The following is a 21,274-nucleotide window of genomic DNA, read 5'->3' on the forward strand; positions in this document are numbered from 1 at the left end:
CCCAGCAGATACACATACACATCCGTTCACACACTCTGTCTCCGCAATGACTCACACACGTGCATACATGCACACGCACACACGCTCACACCTGGTCAACTCACCACAACCACAGGCATGGCCCTGGCCCCGAGGGTCCCATACCCCCCAGGCTCTCACAGTTGCCTCTGCTGTCCCAGGGAGGGTCTCGAGGGCTCCCTCAGCTCTGAGTCCTCTTCCTGGACCCCACCACCACCCCAGGGTCCACCCGGGTCCCTGCCCCTGACCATGTGAAGATCTGCCTGACGCCAGCTGGCAGCACCAGCAAAGCCCTGCCCGGCAGGAGGAGGCTCTCTCCAAAGCTCCTGTACCTCCCGGCAGCCTCTCCACCTCTGAAGCCCCAGCGCCCAGCCGCCCAGCCTGGCACAGGGCGCCTCCCCGAACGTCCTCCTGGGGCGCAGGCGCCTGTTCCCCTGGGGGCCTCCCATTACAGGGCCCTTTGGACGGGAAGGGAAGGATGCAGCTGCTGCCAGCATCTCGGGATTAGATGCGGTGGGAGATGCCCTGGCCCCTGCCTGGTAATTCCCAGCTCTTGCCAGCTGGGCTCTGCAAGGCACAGACAAAGGGACCCAAGAGAGGAGATGGCTGGAGCCGGGGTAGCTGGGGGACCTGCTAGGCCTCCACCCCCTGGCCAGGTTCAACTGGCTTTTTATTATACTGATGCCTTAGTTCAGACTCACTCAAGCTGCCACAGAGCCCTTCCTGTGTGCCTGGTGCTCTGCTAAGTGCTTTTCTCACAATCACCAATGAGGCGGGAGCAGGGCTCCTCCTACCATACGGATGAGGAGACTAAGGAACAGCCACAGTGACCTTCCCCAGGAAATGACAGCACCAGGACACAGGTCTGGATGAGGCTCGGCAGGTCAGGTACATAAGACGACCCTGCATAGAGAAGAAAGGCGAAGGGGACCCATATGTCCAGCCCCCAATACAGTCACAAGCTGCATCTCCATTGAGTACTCCTTGACAGCACGACCACAACAAGCCCGCTATCTGCATTCAGGGAGGTGCCCCCCAGAGACCAAAGAGGTGCAGGTGCTTGCAGGGCCGATGAGCAGAAGACACAGAACCCAGGTCAGTTCAAGAGTGAGGGAGACAAGGAAGACGCCTTGCCCAGACCTAGACTGGCCATGTCTTTCTGCCAGCGTCCATTTGCTCCCAAACCCTTCACCCACCCCCCCAGAGACGAGAGCAGAACCCTGCACTCAGAGCTCCTCCCCCCTTTATTCATCAGCCCGGGAGAATTCTTAACCTCTCTGACTCAGTTTCCACATGTGAATAGGGAGAACCATGTGAGAAGCAGATGAGAAAAATTAACGTGAAAAAGCCCTACTACTCCCCTTATACGAAATGTCCAGAAAAGGCCTAGCTGTGGAGACAGAAAGCAGGTTACAGTGGCCTGAGGCTGGAGCAGAGAGCAAGGAAACTGCAGATGAGCCATGAGGCATCCTTGTGAGATCACAGCAATGCCATCAAACCAGGCTGTGGTGAGCACCGCACCGCTCTGGAAATCTACTACGTTGCTAGTTACTTAGAACAAGTTAAGTTTGTGGTATACAAATTATACCTCAACAAAGCCATTAAACAAAAGCACTATTTGGCCAATAATAATAAGAATTAGCCCTAATCAGGACCACCAGTACTAATGATATTAGCGGCTACGTGTATTGGGCATGGCTCCGTGCCAGCACTCTGAGTGCAGTGCATCTCTTACCCTGGTTAATTTCGTTCCGTCCCCATGACCATTGGTGACACCCCACTTTTGAGATGAGGAAGCTGAGGCTCAGGGAGCCGAGTAACTTGCCCTCAGTCCCACGGCCAGATGCCCTAGTGGCATCTGGGCCAGAGCGCCCCATCTCCCAGCAGCGTGGCTTGACTCACCCTTGTCCCACCAGACTTGGAGAAGGAGAATCAACCTGCCGGGCACCACAGTCCCCAAGGCTCATTGTTGGGCTGCCAGGTTGGCTCTGCTTTTCTGCAAACAAGTTGCAAAACTAAAGCAAAGCACATTTTTCTGGGAGCCACAAATGGAGCAACTGTTGAGATTATAATCATCCAAAGGGAAATGACAAGAAGGCCCCTCACACTGAAAGGGCGCAATCGGGGGAAATGAGCTTGTTGACATAGAAAGTCCCAAATTCAGACTGCACTGTTCAAAGTCTTCTGTTCTCAACACTTAACCTTGGCCACTGCCGGTTCACCCCTCCAAGTGCCATTCGCTTTGGGGGCACTCGGCTTAGTGCTCTAGGAGCAGGCTGGACAGATGTGCCAGGGCCAGAGCACCCAGGATGTAGATGCAGGGATGTTGATAAAGGACAAGGGCCCCCTGCCTTACAGTAGTAATGCTCCTCACACATGCACGCGCACCATGCTCAGGTGCATTTGGGACCGCACACACTCTCTGGTAGATGTGCAAAAAGAGAAGAGGTGCAGATATGGGCCACAGGCCCCAACTCACAGAGAAGGCAGTTCCAAGAAAAGTCCAGTTCCAGGACGCCTGGGTGGCTCAGTGGTTGAGCATCTGCCTTCGGCCCAGGGCATGATCCCAGAGTCCTGGGATCGAGTCCCACATCAGGCTCCCTGCATGGAGCCTGCTTCTTCCCCTGCCTATGTCTCTGCCTCTGTGTGTTTGTGTGTGTCCCTCATGAAAAAAAATAAATAAAAGCTTTAAGAAAAAAAAGAAAAGTCCAGTTCAACTAGCTACCCTGTGACTCCCAGGTAAATGCTTGAATAGATGACTATCTTCTAAGAGCTTTGCATGTGTTAACCCATTCAGTTCTCTCAGCAGCCCAATGAGATGGTTGCTATTATTATCTCCATTTACAAGTGAGAAAACCGAGGCACAGAGAAGTTAAGTAACTTGCCAGTGCCACACAGCTGGCAGGCAGCGGAGCCAGGATTCAACCCTGGTTAGCCTGGTTCTGAGTCGGTGCTTTCATCATCCATCTCCCACTGCTTCTTTCCTTTGGGAGGGTCAGCTGTCACCCGAAAAGATCGAGTGCCAAATGCAGTGACTAATGCAGGCCCCTGGCTTCCCCACCCCCTTGAATGAGTTTGAAGTAATATGACAAAATGAGTAGAAAAATCACTTTCAAAATGGAGATTAAAGTCATTTAAAAATTACTAATCTTGCAAAAAGGCCTAGTAGGAAATGGGTTATATGAGGCTTTTGCTGTCCGCTGCAGGAAGAGAACCAAAACAAGCATAAAAGAGGGGAGAAATTTCGATAAAAATTCAATTAAGTAGCAAAAAGAACATTAACTGGGCTTCAGAACGCATCAGCGACAGAAAGCGCAGGGTGGACCCAAGCTCACGTGGCAGCGCTGGGTGCATTCAGGAGACTGAAGCTCACGCACCCGTCCGGGCAGAGCACAGTGGCTGCCACCCGGAATGGCTGGGAGCCACAGTCCACGGCCCCTCCTGTCACAGAGAATCAAGGTCGCAGCTGCCGAGGAAGTGCCTGGACAGAGAAGGGGCGGCAGGTGGCCCACAGACCACAGGAGTGAGCAGAAAAGGAGACCTTCCTGCAGGAAGTGAGCCTCACCTCCCACTACCAAAGCTCTGCAAGAATAAATGGCTCTGAAAAGAGCCCCGGGAGGTGCCCTGCAGCGGATGGGAAGGGGAAAGAACGGATACCCAGGGGCTCCAGGTTTCTAGGACATTCCTGGGCTGGGCAGCGCCCTCCAAATGAAAGAAAATGACCAGATATTCCAGACCATGAAAGAAGGCTGACGTACAGCAAGTAAGGTGCCTGGGGCAGAACGTGTTGGGGGCAGAGGGAAGGGAGCAGGACAAAGAATCCATCAGGAAATCCTGGGCCTCAGCTGGCTCTGCTCTCATATGGGAAGGTGGAATTTTGGTCTCCAAGGTCCTTACAGGATAAGTAGAAAGGTCATTTTGTGCAAGATTCCAAGCATTCAGATTGTCTCCATGAGAGCCACAATAAGGCCTGACAACCCTCGTGAAGCCCCAGTGGCCTGCCAATCTTCATGAAGCCCCAAAAGATCTCCTTACCACCCCCATTTCCTTGGGAAAATGAAAATTGCCAAGGAGACAAGATCCCCACAGGACAGAGCTCTATGGTGCACCAAGCAGAGCCTCCCCTGTGCCTCCATCAGGAGCAAGAAGGAATGAGAATCGCGATCCAGCCCCAGCTCAGAGAAATGGGAACAGACTCGGGAACCATGTACGCCAATCTTGTACAATACCAAAGGTCCAGAGACAGAAAACAATTTCCAGGGATGGTAAATTGGTAGCGGTTGCCTGGAGTACTGTATTCAGGAGGATTATAAAGCCATATCTGGACTCTGACGACATGAGTGCTGAAATCAATTGGTGATGTCTGCCGTGAGCACAGGTCTATACAAGTGGAATGTTCCAAGGGCACTGAGCGAATCAGAGTAAGGAGTCTCCTGACTCCTGACTCCCAATGCTGAAGAAGAGGGCTTTAGCCAGAAGGTCTCCTCCTCGAAGAAAGGAGCCGTCCATCCTCTCTGAAAAGGGAGGCCTTGAGGCAGGGCCCCGAAAATCCTGTTGATTGAGTACTGGTAATAGTACGTGCAGCTGTGTTGTGATCAGAAGGGTGTCTCTAACCATAGAGAGGGGTCAGCTCCACCCCTGGCTGATGGGGAGGCCCACCCACAGTAGGCAGCAAGCAGCCCCAGCATCCTGGGATTTGCAGACGCAATGTTCCCAGAGCCTAAGATGACAAGAGCAGCAAGATGTGAACGTGCTTCAGGACACACTACAGACTACACTCCCCATAGGGCAGCCAGAACCCAAACAGGTGTCTCTCCAGACCTGAAATGATACAAATTCAGCTGAGGGGGGCATCTAGCCAGATTCCCTATCTCTTCACGCAAAACTTCATATCTACCAATCTGTGTCTCCACACCCCCTGGAAGCCTGGTGCAGTGGAGGGAACATGAGGGCACCAAGCAAGCTCTGAGGCCCTCTCCTGGAGCTGCTTCTGGGAGGTTCTCTGGGAGGCCCGAGGCTCCCCTCCCAGCAAACCCAGGGCAAGCAGGGGACTGGATCCCAGGACATGAAGGCCCAGCAGGAGATAGGGGCTGGCAGGCCAAAGCTCCCAAGCTGGGTGGGACATCCTCAGTATCTCAGTGCCAGAGGGGCTCAGCATCCAGAGACAAAATCCAGTCTCAAACTAGGCCTGAGGGAGCAGAGGCCACAGACAGCAAGGGGCCAGAGTGCCTGCCCTGTTCCTTACCTCAGACCAGCTGCCAAGGCTGGCCCTCCATCCCAGAATATTCCTCAACTCAATGACAGCCACATGTAGAATCAATACCAGTGCAAGAGGGAGGGACAGGAAGCAAGACAAAGTTAACAGACCATCGCTCATCTTATTTCATAGATGGGGAAACTGAGACCACACAGCAAGGAGCAGATAGATGCAGGGCTAAACTCATAAAAACCGCAGCACTCGGGACACCTGGGTGGCTAAGCAATCGGGTGTCTGCCTTTAGCTCAGGTCGTGATCCCGGGGTCCTGGGATTGAGTCCTGCATCAGGCTCCCTGCAGGAAGCCTGCTTCTCCCTATGCCTGTGTCTCTGCCTCTCTCTCTCTCTCTCTCTCTCTCTGTTTCTCATGAATAAATAAAATCTTTAAAAAATTAAAACTAGGAAGGCATGGAAACAGGCCCTCCCCCCTGCAGCGTCCAGAAAGAAATGCAGCCCTGTCGACGCTGCAATTTTAACCATGCAAGATCCATGTCAATCTTCTGACCTACAGACCCATAAGAGGTTAATTTTCATTGTTTTAAACCACTAGGTAGGGATCCCTGGGTGGCGCAGTGGTTTGGCGCCTGCCTTTGGCCCAGGGCGCGATCCTGGAGACCCGGGATCGAATCCCACATCGGGCTCCCGGTGCATGGAGCCTGCTTCTCCCTCTGCCTCTCTCTCTCTCTCTGTGACTATCATAAATAAAAATTTAAAAAAATAAATAAATAAATAAACCACTAGGTATTTGGTCATCTGTTACAGCAACAATAGAAAACTGATACGGATTTTGGCTCCAAGAGAGGTGTTGCTATAATCAATAACTAAAAGTGCAGAAGTGGCTTTGGAAATGGGCAGCCTTAAAAAGATTATTCATAGTAGGAGCCACCTGGGTGGCTCAGTCAGTTAAGTGTCCAACTCTCAATCTCAGCTCAGGTCAGGATCTCAGGGTCGAGATATCGAGCCCCACAGTGGGCTCTGTGCTGCGTGTGAAGCCTGCTTGGGATTCTCTCTCTCCTTCGTCCTTTGCCCACCCCCTCCCCCAAAAAAGATTGTTCATGAAAAATTGGGATGTTAATGACTCTGTTAGTGAAGATGCAGAAGGAAGTAAGGAGTCCAAAGGAAAACCTAAATCGTCATCGAAAATACCTGAACTGTCATGACCAGTTTGTCAAGAGAAACTCAGACACCAAGAGCCCTGATGGTGAGGGCTTAGCAGAAAACGAGGAACACAATACTGGAGACCGGAGGAGAAAGATCCTTATTACAGAGCGGCAGAAAGCTCAGTGGAATTGTGTCCCACAATTATGTGGAAAGCAAAACTTTAATGGATAAAAATGGATATTTAGCTGAGGAGATTTCCCAGTAAAATGTGGAAGGCATGGCCTGGTTTCTTCTTGAGAAGAAGGAGCTAGGTCAACAGAGCTGTCAAACTAAAAGGAAGCCAGGAATTGATCCTTTTGGAAATCCTCAGCCTACCCAGATTGCAAAGACATTATAATTAAGAGATTCTCCAACAGGAAAGCACACTCTAGAGAGAAGGCTGGGGGTATGACTCTACCTTGTGCTAACATCTCAGAAAAATCAAAAGCTCGGAGTTTTCAGTCCCATGAAAGGCTCTTTGAAAAAAGAGTGTGGCTCACAGATCCCCTAGATCAAACCAGAAAACATCTAGGAAATTTGGAAGACCTTCTCTACAACCATCTCTTTAAAAGCCAAAAGTAAAGATAGGATTATCTAGAAAATATCTATGGAGGAACCTCTTGTCTGATAGAGTAGATTTCCATGACACACACAGGAGACCCACAAGGTTATTGAGAATTTTGTATCACAGAAACACAGCCAGCTCATACCTAAAAGGACAGAGATGAAAGAAGGCTGTCAGACTCCCCAAATTCTCCAAAATTCTACAGCAAGAAACAGACTAATAAACTATTCAGCTGGGGGTGCCCGGGTGGCACAGCTGGTTAAGCATCCCACTCTTGATTTCAGCCCAGGTCATGATCTGAGGATCATGAGATCGAGGTCATGAGATCTGCTTCAGATCCTCTCTCCTTCTCCCCTTGCCCCTCCCCACGCCCTGTATATGTGCTCACACTTTCTCTATTAAGTAAATAAATCTCTAAAATAAAACAAAACTATTCAGCTGCAAACATGTGCTACCTTTTCATTTGAAAAGAAAAAAAAGATGACTCAGAGGGTGGAACCACAAGCCCAGAAGGCAAAACTATAGCCAGAGGGTAGAATTTTGACCACAGAGGGTGGGGCTGTGAGCCCAGAGCATGGAGCCGTGGGTTGTAGAGACTGAGATCATACTGGATGGGGTTCAGATTCTGGCGCTGTAGAACCATAGGCAAGCACATCCCCTCTTTGAGTTTTCCTTTCTCCAGCTCTCTGGAGAAGGAATGCGATAAACTGGTCTCTGAGAGCCTTTGCTGCTCTAAGAGTCTGTGATCCATTAGTGACGTCTGCCCTGGGTCCAGGAATGAAGAATGGCAGGTAGCAGGCATGCAGTCTGCTGCTAGTTTAGGTATTTTTTTCCATTGAGCACATATTTGTCAAGCTTGCTCCATATGCTTGGTCCTCTGAGGGCCACAGAAAGCACTCAGCATTCTTAGGTTGCTATGCTCTTCTCTGCCCAAACTGTCAATCAGTTACTGTCTGAAGTTGCAACTCTAAACAAATGTTTTGCCTGTGTGCTTTGAAAAATATCAAAAAGCCCTTTTGTCATGGTGATAGCCAGTCCTGTAGATATGTGGTTTCCCTAAAGGGACAGTTGCGGTACGGGCATAAGGGACAGAGACCCAACCCCTGGAAGTCAAGAACCCTCCCTGGGAGAGAAGGGGACAGGCAGGCTGGAAGGGCTTTCCTTAGAGGTAGGGCAAGGAGCCCCATGGAGGCTACCAGAAGCTGACGTGACTCCACCTGAAATCTTAAATTAGAACTATGCTATTAGCAAAGATAATAGCAGCTCGTCTTCACCCTCCCCTCCTCCAGGGAGCTCAGAGTGCCTTTGTGGATAGGATCTCAGCATCTCCGGTGAGACCACAGAGAGGGGAAGGGGGGATCATTCTCGTAGTTTGGGAATAAAAACTAGGTGGGTTGGGGTGCTCGGGGGCCGGTGGGTGGCACAGTGGTGGGGACAGGCAGGCAGAGGTCAGCGGCCCAACACCGCATAAAGGGGAAAGGTATTCTTGCCCATGGGGCTGGTCCTGGACGGGGAAGAGTGGGACCCTGTTCTCTGCCCTGCCTCCAAGGGGCACTTAGCACATAGCCTCTGGGGGCCGCCTGAAAGCCAGGCCCAGGCATGCTTTTTTCGAGCTGGCCTGGGACTGTGCGGAAATAACACCTCACGGTGAACAGTGGCCATCAAAGTCCTTAGCAAACCTTCCCGGAGCCCAAACCCTCAGCATAATCATAAAGAGCATCAGCCAATCCCAGGGAGCAACAGGGAGACAGGAGAGCCATGGGGAAGAGTACAGGCTGCTCGGACTGAACTGCCACTTGTTGGCTGTGTGACTGTGGACAAGTTACTGTACCTCTCTGGGCCCCCATTTCCTCATCCACAGGATGGGGATCACAAGAGTGTCAACCTTACAGAATGGGTAATGTGTATATGCTACTAAGCACTCAACCATCGCTGGCTAAAGAAAATAAGGCAGTTGCTAGCATAACTTTATTGTTAATTGTAAATGCCCTTGTCTGTATAGCATTTGAAGTTTTGCACAGCGTTTACCCATTCGACATCGAGCAGCTTGGTCAGGTTGAAATGGTGGTGATTAGTCCCATATTTCGAGCAGGCAGGTGGCTCACCCCCAGGTATCCAGGTGGAGCCCAGCACCCCACCCACTGAGTGTCCCTCTCTCACACTCGAAGTAGTTGGGTTTACACACTAAGCTGCGTGGTCACCCTACAGATGAGGAAACAGAACAGAGAGGTTAGGTCACATCCTATGTCAGAAAGCAGATGGTAATTAGAAAAGCTGGGGCCGGACTCCCAGCCCAAGGGTTCTCAGCCAGCTGGACTAGAGAAATGATGACCCTAGCAGTGGGACACAGATCACCAGGGCTGTCCTCCCACGGGACAGTCTGGGGGCCACCCAGTTATCAGTTATTTTGTAAAAATGTCAACATTGAGAAATCAAGAACTCCTACAGTTTTTTTTGTTTGTTTTTTTAAACCATGCACATTCATTTCTGGCTTTTCTTAAAGGAGAAGGAGACATGGTGGCACAGGCTCTGCATCTGGCACATCCACGATGCAACTGAGCTGCACCTCCCCGTCTGGACCAAGTATGTTCACTCTCCTGTTTGTCCAGACCTGCAGGGTTCCCTTCCCTATTACAATGTGTCCTCAGACACTCAGCTCCACTGAGTTAATCAACCTCCCTCGGTTTTACAGATGAAGGAAGCTGCCTCAGTATCTCCATCTGTAAAAATGGGAATAGTAATGGTCCCAACTGGGGCACCCTGGGTGACTCAGCGAAGTGTCTGCCTTTGGCTCAAGTCATGATCTCAGGGTCCCGGAATCGAGCCCCGTGCTGAGCAGGGAGCCTGCTTCTCCCTCTCCTGCTCCCTCTGCTTCTCTTCTGTCAAATAAGTAAATAAAATATTTAAAAATAATAATATTAGTGGTCACAAACACCAAGTTGTTATGCAAAGTAAGTGAATATCTATAACCTGTTACATATGAGAAATTCCCTGTATAAAATAAAAATAGTCACTGGCTCCTGGGTCCCGGCTCAATATAAGGTGGCAGGACAGTGAGTAGGGGAGAGAGGCAAGCCACAGCCCTGTTAGTTTGAATGGACACAAGATTCATTCTTGTGGAGTGGTCCCTCTTTCTGAGTCCATTTACAGTCGCAGGACAGCAGAGAGAAAGGAGCTCTCTAGAGCAGCCAGCCCAACCCCCTCTACAGATGGAGAAACTAAGGCACCAGCAGCCATGCTAGGGAGTGGACCTGCGCCTCCAGGCTCGAGGAGCCTCCAGGCTCCAGCACCCATGGGTCCTGCCATCCCAAAGGACCACTGGACACGCAAGACGGGAAGCAGGCCCCCACCTTTCCCCTTGCAGCCTCCAACTTCACAGATCGCACCGCCTGCCTGGCTGCTCTATCCCTTAGACAAATTTACTCAGCACCGATATTGAAAATGCAATTGAGTTTGAGTTTTATTGCAGAAATTAAACAGACCAGGAAAAAAAAAAAGGAAAGAAAGAAAGAAACGAAAAAGCCAGCCCTCGTCAACTCACCCGAGAGTTAACTGTGATCAAACTAACTAGTGTGGAATGACACAATCAGGTCCTGCCAGGGAAGAGGACCCCCCCCCCAGTCTGCCCCGACGAGGCGCTCCCCGAAGACGGGCACTTGCAGCGAGCAGAGGGGCCGTGAAAGCTCCCTCCGCCAGGCGCCTGGCCCGGGGCCACCTGCGCACCCCGGCTTCGCCCGCCGCCCCGGGCGGGGAGACAGCGTCGTGTGAAGTCACCTCCGAGAGCTTCCACGGAACAGCACCGCCAAGGGCCAGAGCAAGGGCTCACTGCTCGACTCGAGAGAAAGCAAAATGCTTTCGGGGTTGAATCACTGTTTTTCTTTACTCCCTTTGGAGATCGGCAGAGCCCACATTCGGCCGCGTTCGTGGACCCGGGACTGGAAACAGCTGCGCTCTAATTACATGTAAAGTGTACCAAAACATCCCTTTTATCACAGACTGGAAATCTGTTAGCATCTGTCTCTCCTTTGTTTCTTCCACAAGATACAAGCTTGTTTCTACATTTTTCTCACCTGTAGCGGTGATTAAAATTCATTATAAATGAAAGGAGTGAACAGAGAAACAAGTTCCTCTGTGTACCGTTCTAAACTCAAATTAGAAACAGCTGCTTGCTAATTCATGCAGCGATGTTTTGTCGTGCTCTGTGAATCAATAATAACTCACCCTATTGCTGCAGAAATTGGGGGATAATCCATATATTTAACTCGGCGTTGGATTCTCCAAGCAGGACCGCCACAGCAGAGCCCTGGCCTGCCTTCGGGCTGGCGGGAGGGGACTTTGGTTCGGCGCTCTGGAGACATCCACAGCTGCCCCGACACAGAACCCCCAATTCGGGAGGCGCCCGATACACGGGCCCTGGAAGGACCAGGAGGAAACCCCGAAACACTAGCCTCATCTCCTCCCCTCCCCCGGAACCACCACTTAAAAAAAAAAAAATCAGCTCTGATTAAACGCAAGCCACACACATCCTCCAGCCGCCGGAGGGAACAGCAAAATTAAAAGTCTAATTGGTACCCGGAACAATTTAAAACTATTAAGTATAGGTGAAGCTTTTGCTGTAAGAAAATAATCCTTTGATTGGGATTAAGCTTGTTTGGATAGCATTCTTTCCCTTCCCCACGTTTCAGCTGCAGAAGTCAGAGCTACGGTTTGGAAGTCCCCGATGCTTCTGAGAAGGCTTGGCCATCTCCTCTGCCAACTTCAGAGGAAAGGGCACGAGGCATCCAGAGCGGGGTCTCCGTCTGAGGCTCTGAAAGGGAACGGGTGTTCTTTCTCTTTTGTGTGGGGGGAGGTGAGTAACGCATACTGTTTCACCAAGCCTGCTCTGTCCTCGGCAACAGGCTCGTCCTTCACGACACTGCCTCCAGGGAGCCCTTCCTGATTCCCTCTGTCACCATTACTACCTCTCTCTGACCTCAGGGCACTGCCTTTGGGCCATTTTTCACCCTGAATTTGGCTCTTGGTATCACTGCTAATTCTTGAGTCCTTGGGACACCCCCCCATGTCCCTAGCAAGCTTTCCAGCCTGGGATACGATCCCACAGAGTCACTCTTTGAACTTTCGATTGGTATTACCTCCCACTGGCCATGTCCCAGCCCCACCTTTCAGCCAACAACTGCAGAGCCCTCTGTGTGTGTCGGGCATGGTGCCAAGCTCTTTGTAAACTTTACCTCATCATTAAATCCTCACCTCCACTCTATATGGTGAACACCATGATTTCTCCCATTTTACAGATCAGATACTTGAGACTCAGCACAAGTACCCTGAGTTTCACAGCAGTTAATGGAGGGAGTCTGGGATTATCCCTACATTTCTCCAGAAAACCATCAAAGCCACCCACTGTTACCGGAGATCATGCCGCGCCCGGCCTCTGAGACTTTGGGCCAAAATGCTCATCAAGACCGCCCTCCCCTGGTTGCAGTTCACCCAGATCCAACCTGTTAGGTATCCCAGCGGGAGTCACCTGTGTGGCTAACAAGCCCTCATTTTCTGGTGTATGCTGGCTGGAGCCTAAGAAGAAAGCAATGCAGTACACCTGGGGTCTGCAGGGTGTAGGCGAGAACACACAGCCCATGCTTATCTGTAGGGCTGTAGGGAGCTTTCCCTCAGGGAAGGCCAGTGGGGGCCAGACGCCTCAGTCCTGGACGGGACCAGGAAAGGGTGAGCACAGAGGAGGTGCCAGGTTGGGAGGCAGGAGCCACACAAATTGGGTTTGGTGGAAGAAGTAGGATCTCCACTGATCCATGTTCCCCAAAACATGGGAAATGCCCCATTGCTGGGACCCATGATGATTTTAGGGGGCAGCCAGGGTGGCCATCTAACTTCTAACGTTCCAGCAAGGGGAGAACAAACCCCAGGCTCAGCATTTTTAAGACCTCACAGTTTCTGGCTGGTACAGTATGAGTGTAGGGCTTCTTCCTTAAGTGTGTTGTTAATTTACTTTTAAAGTGACTGTCCAGGGGATGCCTGGGTGGCTCAGTGGTTGAGCACCTGCCTTTGGCTCAGGGCATGATCCCAGGGCCTGGGATCCCTGTGGGGAGCCTGTTTCTCCCTCTGCCTGTGTCTCTGCTTCTGTCTGTGTGTCTCTCATGAATAAATAAATAAAATATTTTTTAAAATTAAAAAATAAAGTTACTGTCTACTTACAGCAAAGGATATTGCTTATCTATTTGCAGAATTAAATCAATGAATAAATTTAAGCAGGAAAACAGAACCTGACCCAACATTAAATACTAGGTAAATCCCAGCACCGGGAACACTCAAATCTCACAAAAATCATGACAGCGGCCTGCGAAGGACTAAAGGCTGACACCCCCAGTGTCAAAGTGAATGTGAAAGCCTTCATCACATGGTCACTCCGGGGTTCGCCCAGACTCAAGCCCATGTGGTTTTCCCTCTCAGAGTGCGTGCTGTTGAAGCCCTGAAGGCCAAGCGGGTGAACAAGGTGGCCCCGGGACAGGGGGCTTCTGTTCACCTGATCCAGGGCAAGTCTCTAGGTCTCCAAGTGTCTTTGCTTCCCTCCCTCCTACCAGCACCTCCAGTTAGCCAGGGGCCCTAAACAAAGGGCTCTCAACTTGGGCCCCATTTGCCACGTCCACAGCAAACCCTTCTGATAGGGCACCAGGTAGAAACTGATCAGGCGAAGTGTGGGTAGTCAAACGTCCACCCCGTTCTCTCCTCCCCATAATGCCCACATCCGGGGCTTTCCTGAGGCTCTACGTCATGGGCTTGAGCAGCCCGGGCTGGGCCCCCAGTCCTGGCATAGTCTGCACCAGGCCAGGTGCGCCATGTCCCATGTCTGCACCGAGGGAGCCGGGTCCCCAGGGCCCTGGGGATGTCACGGTGAACCCAGCCTCCGCTCCTCAGGGAGCAGGTATGAGAGAAAGTACATGGGAGTTGCAGCTGGGAAAACACCTGTCTTGGGAGCTGCTGCTACAGCAGGCCCCGCCTCGCAGCCCTCCACCCTCAGGCCTTGCCCCGGGTCCCCAGAGACCACCACTCAGCTCTCCCAGCAACCCAGGCAGGTACCAGGGGGAGGTCACGGTCGGGGCATGTGGGCAGGGCCCAAGCCCGGTTCAGGAGGTCTCTGCAATTCAGTGCACCCTGAGGAAGCCTGAAGAGAATCGGAACTCACAATACAGGGGCTGCCACGGTCTCCTCCAGGTATGGCTGGCCCCAGGCAGAGGGCAGCAAAGCCCAAGAGCCTGGCCCGGGGCCCCTCATATAGCGGGGCCGGACCAGCACTGGGCCAGCACCTTAGTTCTGGGGCTGCTTCCAGCCCTGTCCCACCCTCACCGCCACAATATGACCTTGGGAAAACCCTTGGCCGTGGGCTCCCCTTGCCTCCTCTACAGAATGCAGCTGGATATGTGACTTTCTCACTGCAAGTGTGGACACAGGAAGTACTCAGTGAGCAAGTAAATGAACAGATGATCAGATTCCAATTACAATTTTCACAAAACCCAGTATCAGAGAAAACCACGTGGTGCCTCCAACTGAGAACTCGGAGCTTAGAGAAGACACTGAAAAGTAATTGATATGTATGTTGCGCCTTATATATGTACCTATATGCTGCATGTGCACATAAAATTGGGTAACAAACGACATCAGTTATGCGCTAAACATTTCTCGAGTATTTGCTCCATGCCACGTTGTCTCATTCAATATTCACATAGCCTCACAAGTCGTTATTGTCAAGCCCATTTTGCAGATGACAAAAACGAGGCTTACAGAGATTCATTAACCTGTCCGGACAGGTCAGAAACAGCTGGGCTGGGCTTTGAATATGGGTCCCCTGACCTCAGAGTCTGTGGGATGCATGTGCGTGAATCATCCTGCCTGCGGGACCGAAACAGAGTGGGTGACACCGGCTCAGGAGCACAAACATTCCCCCCATGGAGACAGCTTCCCTCAGAACCCAGGCTGGATGCCCAGCAAGAGTCCCCAGAAGACGTCTGGACCGTGTCTGCGTTCTCAGCCCAGACACCTCCATGGACAAGGCATGCACGCTGTCTGACCTAGAAGCGCAGACCTGCTGCCAAAGTTCAGTGAGATCCATCTGAGGCCCAGCCCAAGGGGTCAGCCCCCAGCACTGGAGAAGTGAGGGGCCTCCCGGCATCTGGGAGGACAGAGAACCCCCGTCCAAAGCACCCACTCTCATACCAACAGGTCCAGGTACCCTCTCGGCACCTCCAAGACACAGTTATGAGCTTGGCTCCATTTTACAGAGGAGGACGCTGAGGGTTGGAGGGATGATGGGGCTTGCTGTGGCAGCACAGCCTGGCACCCCGGTTGCCTCCGCAGTCACAATGGATGGTTGGAGCCCCAGGCTGGAAGGTCACCTCAAGCTCCTACGCCAGATCTCCAGCTCACTCCTGCTCAGCCCAAGGGCAGGGACCTAATGTCCGCCCCCCCCCAGGGTGGCCCTCAACAGAAGGGGGACCGGAGCCCGTGGCATCCCCCACACACATGGAGCTCCCAGGGGAGCTCCCAGTGGTCCAGATCACCACTGTGGTCCGCAGTGGTGACCTGGACACTCCCTGGTACAGAGCATTCCCGTGCCCCACCTCACTCTCTCTGCCCCTCACAATCACCTCCTGGGAGCACTGCGCCATCACAGTACCTGGACCTAAGTCCTGGCCTTGGGCTCTGCATTCTGTGATGCTTACCGTGGGGCAGGGAGGTGCCTCCAGAAGCTGAGTCCATGCAGTCCCTCCACCCACTCTGTGCCCCTCACCCAGGCTTGCCACACTCAGGTCACTGGGAGGCCCCTTCAAGACCCATGCCTGGCACTGTTAGCTTGTCCTTCACTTGCCTTGGACCTAAGCATACTACCTACCCGAGAGTAATCCTGAATAACTGTCTTGATGAAATCATGGGTATTGAAATTTTTGTGATGTCCATCAAAATAAATATAATTACTAAAAAATTTTTTAAAATAAAAAATAAAAGAAATTGCTGGAACTGCCTGAAGTCAGGCTGTATATCCCCAGAAGTGGCCCGGGGCCTCACTGTGGGGCCCCTGTTAAAGCCCATGCCTCACTCATGACGGCAGCTCCCAGTGGGCCCATCTCTCCCATCGAGCTGAGAGCCTCAGGACTGGTGGTACCCCTTCCCGGCCATGTGTGCCCAGCACAGCGCCCAGCCAGAGGCAGCCGTCGGGACAGAAGTGGACTGATCCCCGCAGGGAGGGGAAGCCCTAGGATCCTCGCTGGTGCCAGCGATACAGCCCCTCTGCAAGTCCCACTCACCCTTTATACTCATCCAAATCTACGACTCAGCAGAGAAAAATTTCAATTTTCCCTGGATTTTCATGTTTCAGCCTCCAGAAAAATTGCCATCATGGGCTTTGTTTCTGAGCTACTGAGCCTCAATATCTGAAGGCTGCCCCAGCCCCGCCTGTGCTGGAGACAGATTAAAGCAACCTGAAAATCCCAGGAAAGGCTCCAGAGGTGCAGCAGCCACCCGGCCCAGGACCACAGGGAGAAAAAAGAGCGTCCCCCCCACCCCCCACATTGTAGGGCCAGCATGTCAGCTCCACGCCCCACACAGGTGGCTGTGGCCAAGTGTGGACAGCACAGCTCAAGTGCCAGATATCACAACTAGGGTGCATGGTCCCCTCGTCCCTTCTCAGCATCACTGACAACTGCCTAGGCACCCCTTTACCATCCTCTGCCCCTGCCCCCGCATTCTCAGACTGAATGGGCCACCACCTCCTCTCATGCAGTAACCAGGCCTTCATCTGGCCCCATGCTGTGCCTACAAGCCTCATACACAGACTTGAAAATCATCTTCATAAACTATATTCACTTAGCACTTACTATGTGCTATGCTAATTTTCTTGTTAATTATTTAGTTAGTTACTTAAATTGTTGGTCATACAGGCACCTGGGTGGCTCAGTTAGTTAAGCAGCTGCCTTCAGCTTAGGTCATGATCCTGGGGTCCTGGAGTCGAGCCCCACATGGGGCTCCCTGCTCAGCAAGGAGTCTGCTTCTCCCTCTGCCCCTCCTGACCCCACTCATGCTTGTGTGCTCACTCGCTCTCCCTCTCTGAAATAATTGAAATCTTTAAAAAAATTTTTTAGTTGTTGGTCATAAATGTTTTGCTTGTATTAATCGATTTAAACCACATATAGTTCTTTCACTAGACACATTTTACAGATGAGGACCCTGAGACACATTACCTCAACCTGCTAAAACAGACCTCAGGACTGCCCAGCTAACCATTCACTGTGCATGTGGGGGACACTAAGCCCCTTGACATCTGAGGAGGGGACTTGCTCCAAGGAGAATCCTGCAGAGCCAGCAGGATCTACCTGCTTGATTCATCCATCTTATCGCTGGATTTATGGGAATCCCACAGCCCTACCACACACACACACACACACACACACACACACACACACACACAGATGCTGAGAAGATTGACATAATACAGAAGTATAAACTGAGAGAGACCACCCTGATGGAAAGTGATCCATCACCAGGATCCCAAACACAGTGTATCATCCTGTGCGCATGACATCCTCCTCCCAGGGCCATCCAGAAAGGGGGAATACAGCTCGGGCTCAACTCAGGTGAACAGCATCCCTGAGGGTGATGCTAGACCCACTTCCTGCTAGGGGCCACTGTCTCCAGCAGGGCTGGGTACCAGCTCATGTCAGTGCCAGGCACAGAGTGAGTCCCATGAGGGAACGAACCAATGACAAGAGTTTTAGCCAGGTCACCCTGCTGAGTGCAGGCTATGAATGGGCTGATCCCCTTACTCCTCCACCCAGCACTATGTCTGAACAGCACTTCTCACACCATTGTTCATCTTCCAAGGATATTAGGGCTTCCCAACCAGTGCTCTTGGCTTAGAAATGGGGAGACAACTCTAAAAAGCCTCATATTTCTGGATCTCTGGGAGCCCCCACAAGGTGCCTGGTGACAACTATCTGCTGGGATGACAACTATCTGCTGGATGGGTGAATAATGAATGAATGGATGAAAGAGTGCATTCCAGGTCTTAGCCTAGAAGAAGCACTTGGTAATCATGGCGTGAATAAATGAATGATGAATGGACAGACGAGGATGGATGGATGGATGGATGGATGGATGGATGATAAAGCTAATCACAAAGAAGGTGCAAGGGATCCCTGGGTGGCGCAGCGGTTTGGGGCCTGCCTTTGGCCCCTGGAGACCCGGGATCGAATCCCACATCGGGCTCCCGGTGCATGGAGCCTGCTTCTCCCTCTGCCTGTGTCTCTGCCTCTCTCTCTCTCTCTCTCTCTGTATGACTATCATAAATAAACAATAAAAAAAAAAAACAAAGAAGGTGCAAGGAGGGACACCTGGGTAGCTCAGTTGATTAAGCGTCTGACTCTTGATTTTGGCTCAGGTCACGGTCTCAGGTTCATGAGATCGAGCCCCGTGTCAGGCTCCACACTTAGTGCAGTCTGCTTGCGATCTTTCTCTCCCTCTCCCTCTGCCCCTCCCCACCCCGCTCATTCTACAAATACATACATACATAAAATCTTTAAGAAAACGAAGGAGGAGGAAGAACTAGGAACTACTCCAGGAGACTCCTGTCAGGTGGAAGCCAGGGGTTGGTGAGGTAGAGGTTCCAGCTGGAAGCCAAGGAGTTAATGAGATTGACTGCTAGCTTGGCCACCTGGCCCAGAGGGGCTGCCCCCTGCAGAGTCTGTCCAGGGGTCCCCAAGAGTCCCAACACCGTGACAGAATGCAATCAGTCCAGTCTTGAGTGTGGCACACTCTGGTCATTCTCTAACTTGGAGGAACCTCTTGGAAGCGGAGAGAGAGCAAGGGTACAGGGAGGCACAGGTAGTGTAGGGATGGAGGCAGAGCTCAGTTCCCCTGCCTCTGCCTGAACCCCTGCAGAAAGGGCCTTAAAACAAAAGAGACACCAGGAGTAGAGTAGAGGGGAGGGAAGAACTGGGGTGGGGGTGGGGTGGGGTGGGGGTGGGGGGCTCCTTAAATAGACCAGACCAGAGCAGAACAAATGACTAGGTTTAATAAGATAGTAGGCTGAGTTCTATGTACTTGAAGGTACAGACTCAACAGTGTGACTGGGGGTGGGGGGTGGGGTGGCGCAAGCATCCACACACATGCCCACACATGTATGAATGTGCGTGCGTGTCTTCCCTACCAGGGACCTCCGAGACTTTCCCACTAATCACCCAACACCCACGAACAAGCATGCCCTCCCACTAGGAACACACAGCTATGCAGGCCCCCTCTTAAGTTCTTCTGGGAGGAAGTCAGAACAGCCAGGCACGAGTGGGTGTCACGCCTTCCCAGCCACCATTGCCCTGGATTTGTCCTCTCCTGCTGCCCAAAGAGGCCAACAGTTCTAAGTGATCACTCCCCATTCATCTTAGGAAACTCCCTGCATTCATTCACTCATTCTCCAAATATTTACTGAGCACCTATTCAGTGCCAGGCTCTCTCCACATGCTGGGGCAGTGAACACATCCAGCAAAGCCCCACGCATGGAGCTTGCACTCCAGGAGCATCAGGACCACATCTGGGAATGCTCCAGAACCGAGAGCCTGGGTTCACATCTCAGCTCCACCACTGACCAGCTGTGTGACCTCAGAATATGTTCCCGAACTTCTCTCAGCCTCCTCTGGTTGTGGTGAGGATTACATCGGATAATCCAGGTTAAGCACTTTGGCCCAGTGCCAGGTGCACGGGAAATAACTCAATGAACGGCTCACTGCATGTCACTTCCAGACCTGGGGCACAAGAGCTAAGGCTGCTAGGAAGACCCCTGGCTCACCCCAGGGCTCCCCACACTCGGCGAGCCCTACTTCCCACTCCTCGTTCACCCTTCCCAAAAGCATCCTTAATTTCCCAGGTCCTCACACCACCATTCCCCGGGTCTGGAACAAAAGCCACTAATGTCCTGTGATAGAGAAAGCCGACCCCGCTAGCTTAGCACTGAGCTCATCCCAAAGCCCAAAAATAGAAAAGCCTTCAAGGGGACACGATCCATCTCCGCACCCAGGACTGAAATCCCCTCTGCAGAAAGGTGGGGTCCCTTCTGGTAGTGGGGAAACTCCTTCCCTTCTAAGCTTCCTTAGCAGGAAGAAGTGACGCCCACATGAGTCCTAAGGGAGGACTGCTGCCCACCTCTGAGGGACAGGAATGACAGGCTCCCCCAACACCCACTGTCCTCCGAGAGGAGAGAGAAACAGTCATCCTTTACGTGGCAGCCATTGTTTTAGATGACACTGCAATTTACATTGGTTTTTTTCCTTCAACAACTATTTCCAGGTGCCCATACTACCAGCCCTGTTCCGGGCTCTGGGGACAGGGCAGTAAGCATAACAAAGCCCTTGCCCTCGGAGAGCCCTCGGTGTAATGAAAGGAGACTGGTATGAAAGCAATAAATCATCTCTAGTAAGTCAGGTGCCACCGTGAAGAAATGTGGGGCGGGATGGGTGAGGTGCCACTCTGGACGGGCGACAAGGTGATACCTGAGCAGAGCCCTGAAGCAAGCAAGGAAGCAAGCCAAGGTGGACTCTAGAGCGAGAGCATTCCAGGCAAGGGACCAGCAGGAGCAAAAGCCCTGAAGCTCGAGCAGGCTAACTTGGGTACGTTCCAAATCTCTATTTTCCGAGATGCCAACATGATGCTCAGAGTGAAGGCACTTGTCCTGCCCTCGGAGATCACTGGCCAAGCTACTATTCATTCCCACGGGGACCTAAAGTCCAACCCCACATTGACTCACTGTGCGACCCGATGCTGGTCTCTCAACCTCTCTGATCTTGGTTTTGGCGACAGCTAACCGGGGCTGAGCATCCTCCAGGAAGGCACTGCCCCTGGGGGCCCCCCCAGGCTGCCGCTCTGTGCAAAACGCACCCACCATTCCCCTCTACCCCATGGCGCCATTCTCACACCCGTGCCAGCAACGCCACGCAGGATTGGTACTCCTGCCAAAATAGCTATTAACCCAGTAGCCAATAATAACACGTTATCCTATCAATTTGCTTCTGAAACGCTGTGTAACTGCAGAACCCGTTTGCCACCTCGGTAGCCTGGTTACGACATAAACAGAAAGAAACTCACCAGTTCCTTCCCGAGAAGAACAAGTGGCTGGCCACGACACACGCCCGCTCACCACCGAGGCCCCCCGCTCCGCCCCACGGGGCCCCACGGAACCAGCAGGAATTATGGTCTGGGGATCAATAGTCCAGAGACCTGTCTCCCTGTGCTCTTGGCAAGTCATCTCTGT

General features: G+C 52.1%; 1 protein-coding gene across 7 annotated transcripts in view; it reads right to left on the reverse strand.

Annotated features, from left to right (window-relative positions):
* Positions 1 to 21,274, reverse strand: part of ZNF423 (zinc finger protein 423) — a 334,130-nt gene that overhangs the window by 143,565 nt on the left and 169,291 nt on the right. The window contains exon 1 of one of the 7 annotated variants that reach the window (XM_055332692.1): positions 20,771 to 20,826. The exons of the other annotated variants lie outside the window; for them this stretch is intronic. The gene's annotated coding sequence lies outside the window, so the exon portion shown is untranslated. Of the gene's footprint in view, positions 1 to 20,770; positions 20,827 to 21,274 lie in introns of those variants that run through there. 7 annotated transcript variants of the gene reach the window in all.

This window comes from Nyctereutes procyonoides, unplaced genomic scaffold (assembly GCF_905146905.1).
Source record: "Nyctereutes procyonoides isolate TBG_1078 unplaced genomic scaffold, NYPRO_anot_genome, whole genome shotgun sequence".
Taxonomy (NCBI): domain Eukaryota; kingdom Metazoa; phylum Chordata; class Mammalia; order Carnivora; family Canidae; genus Nyctereutes; species Nyctereutes procyonoides.